General features: G+C 36.6%; 1 protein-coding gene across 2 annotated transcripts in view; it reads left to right on the top strand.

Annotated features, from left to right (window-relative positions):
• The window catches only part of csmd2 (CUB and Sushi multiple domains 2), a gene marked incomplete at its 5' end in the record, with an annotated part of 325,712 nt that overhangs the window by 274,717 nt on the left and 47,493 nt on the right, over positions 1–3,502 (top strand).

The following is a 3,502-nucleotide window of genomic DNA, read 5'->3' as shown; positions in this document are numbered from 1 at the left end:
CCCCAGTGCTGTGCTTCACATTTTAAATGTTTGGCATCTCTCAAAAAAAGAAGAAAAGGCAGCAACATCAGCCAAGTTTGATAAATGGAACTAATTTAAAGTACTCAACAGGAAAAAGCTCTCAGCATGAGGTAAAATATTAAGTGAAATAAAAATATATATATATATAAATAAAAGGAATAGGTTTTTTGGGCTTAATGTAGAACAAAGGACTGTGTTAAAGTGCAGAACAGAGAGAATGGTTTGTAAAAATAGTAAAAAAAAATAAATAAAAAGTTTTAGATTTTTCTTATACCCTGCCAGCTCATCTTGTATCTTCAGATATTTGCCCCTGCATATGTGAAGCATTAATCCTAAGCAACATATTCCATTAAGGACAAACAGTTCCAGCAAACACACCCCCCAAAAAATAAAATAAAATAAATACTCCCTGACTTCCTGACACTTCACTTGCATAGACACAGCAGGGTGATGAAAGGGGCTGCTTAATAAAAGCTAAACAAGAAGAGGGGTTGGGATTAGTTGCAAGCAGAGGAAACTGATGTTAGTGAGAAGTTTGACGACTGAATGGGGCGAGTGGAGGATCAAAGAAAATTGAAGGGATGAGAAGAGTTTGAGTTCACTTTGGATAAGAAGGATTCAGAGAGAAAAGGGGGGAAAAAGTAAATTTTGTCTAGAAACGATGGAGGAGTCGCTCCTAAGTAAGCAGACAAGTAGGTAAGAGCAGGACTGGAGCTTAAAAGTGAGATGAGAAAAAGAGAGTTGGAGGGCAGCGGAGAGTCGGCGTGCGCAGCTCATTGAAATGCAGGGGACATGCTGGCTGCAGCTGCACCTATCAAATCACCACTTCCAGCTCTGACAGGCACGACCATTCCTGCCCATCTAGGGGCCTCCACCCCCCACATGCAAACACCCTCGCACATCACAGTCTCCCACGTGCACGTCTAGAGCAGCACAGCAGGCAGGTTCTGCAGTGCTGCATGCTCTTTGGTGCCGGGATCCTCACTCATCCGCTCCATTTCCTCTCTATCCTCTCACTGACTCAGTAACATCAGACGTCCTTTTTTTTTTTTTTTCTTTATTTTTTGCAGAACACCTACGTCTTTTGTTGCCAGTTATGCTATTTTTTTCTCCTGCACTCTATTAGTTTGTCATTGTCTGACGGTGGTGCCACATAAATTCCCTCAGAAAGATAGACTTGAGTGCCTATCAAAACCCAGATCTGTCGTTCTCTGTTCTTTGACTTTTCCATTCTCCCTCCAATGATATGCAGGCAGAAAAAATACATATAAACCACTGCTGCAACATTCACACTTTCTCTAAACTTTATTTTTTCTTTCACCTAGTTGGCACATGAGTTTGAGTTCAGTTCTCAAGGAACTTCCAGGTGGTTCATTTATTTACGATTCATTTAAATGGATCCAGGTTTACTTGTAACGTTAGATATTATTTGATTTGATCATCTATTACAATGAAGTATTAGGCCACACAACTTGATAATATCATTTTATTAGAATAAAGTCACATTATTGCGACATTAAAGTCATATTGTTATGAGAAAAAAGTCATAATAATGTATTATGTAAATAAAGTTGTATTATTAAGAGGAACTTTTACATAAAAAAGCAGTCTTACCACAATGTTGAGCAACTTGTGAAATTCTTCTTTAGTATCAGTTAAAATAATTGTTCTTTTAGCACATAGCATCAAACGATGAGTAGCAGGACTTTGAAACATTTGTGCAAATGACTATATGATAAACTGAAGCTGTATTGTAATTAATGGCTGCACTAACATATTTAGTCATCCCCTAATTTGAATGAAAGCATGTGTTACATTACCAGTGACCAAAAACTCATTGCGTACTACAATGATGCACATTCCTGCCCACAGCTGGTTTGAGGATAATGATGAGGAATTGAATAAGAAATCAAGTACGGAAAATGGAAATGTCATGTAAGACTGACATTTTTCTTGTAACATTATGAATGCATTCTCATAATATTACAACTTTAATCACATAGTATTAGTTTTCCTCACAATATTACAACTTTAATATTGTATTAAGACTTTAATCACATATTATTAGTATTTTTCTCCTAATATTATGACTTTAGTCTTGTAATATTAAGACTTTCATCTCATTATATTAGTATTAGTTCTTGTAATTTTACGACTTTTTTTGTAATAAAAAACATATTGCTTTAATACTCGTCGTAATTTTTTGTCTGCTGAAACCACGTCATGTTTAAGTATTGCACATACATGCAAAGTAATAATATCAGTACAAGTGTCTTCTATTTTAAATAACCCTGAGTGCTGATTTTTTAAAAAATCCTCATGTTTATTCCCTCAAAAGTTTCAGGTTAAAGCCTTCCTAATGAGTCCGTCACTTCAGTTTTCCCAGCTAGTCACCACCATGGCTTTCTACATCACTTATTTGCCTTTTATTATTACCTTGCTTTGTGTCCTCTTTAGACTCTTCTCCTTCTGTCCCACTTTCCACATCTTAATTGCAATTCTTGACTTCCGAGAGTTGTTAGGTTATCATCTAGGCTACTGCTTTTGCTGTCTCCCATCCACTTCAATCAGCTCACGATTACACCCCAGCTCAGGCTTATTAAATATAATAAGCAAAAAGCATCAGAACACAACCAAAATACTCCATTTGTGCAAGAGCAAATTTATTTGCACAAATTTGCCTCCATGAATACAGATCTGTGTGCATGTCACCCCTTTTCTCACAGTCTACCCCATTTATTTATTTATTTATTTATTTATTTATTTATTTATTTATTTATTTATGCATTGTGAAGTTGTTTGATTTTCTGCATTTATACTTTTCAGAGTATGAGTTTCTTTCTTGTCTCGTTAAAGTGCGTTTTTTTATTTTATTTTATTTTTTTATTTGATCTCTGGCAAAGTTGTTCTACGGAGCCCGCGAGGCGACAAGGAGGGATTTTTTTTTTGCGTTCCCATGCAAAAGTATTGCGCTCCCTCGCAAAAGTCGTTTAACACTGTTATGCCTGCCGGTTTATTAACAAATTCACCTGCTCACCATTAGCAAGTTTGCGTACTGCTTTAATTCAGCTTCAGAATGAATATATCACACAGCCACGCATGGAAGTATGTCATATGCCGATATTTTAACACAGTACAGCCACGCAACATCAATGTCGGTTTCACAAACTTGTGGCGACACATCCTGTTTTGGTAACTGGATATTTCAAAATAAAAGTCTGATTTAATTCAGTTCATATACAAAACAATTTTTTTGCGTGGAAATGCAAAATAATACTGCGAGGTAACGCAAAAGTATTGTGAGGGAACACAAAGGTATTGCCTGGGAGTGCAAAAGAAAAAAATCCCCCCATGTCCCTTCGCAGGCACCGTATTGTTCTCACCTTGCACACTGAAACTTTATTTTCTTAATGTGATTTTATTTATAGCCAAACTAATGATAGATTTCAGAGTTGGTTAGTGTTAAACGCCCCCCCCCCCC

This window comes from Austrofundulus limnaeus, unplaced genomic scaffold (assembly GCF_001266775.1).
Source record: "Austrofundulus limnaeus strain Quisiro unplaced genomic scaffold, Austrofundulus_limnaeus-1.0 Scaffold288, whole genome shotgun sequence".
NCBI classification, from domain to species: Eukaryota; Metazoa; Chordata; class Actinopteri; order Cyprinodontiformes; family Rivulidae; genus Austrofundulus; species Austrofundulus limnaeus.
The sequence above is the reverse complement of the archived record's forward strand: the minus strand, read 5'-3'. Positions and strand labels throughout refer to the sequence as shown.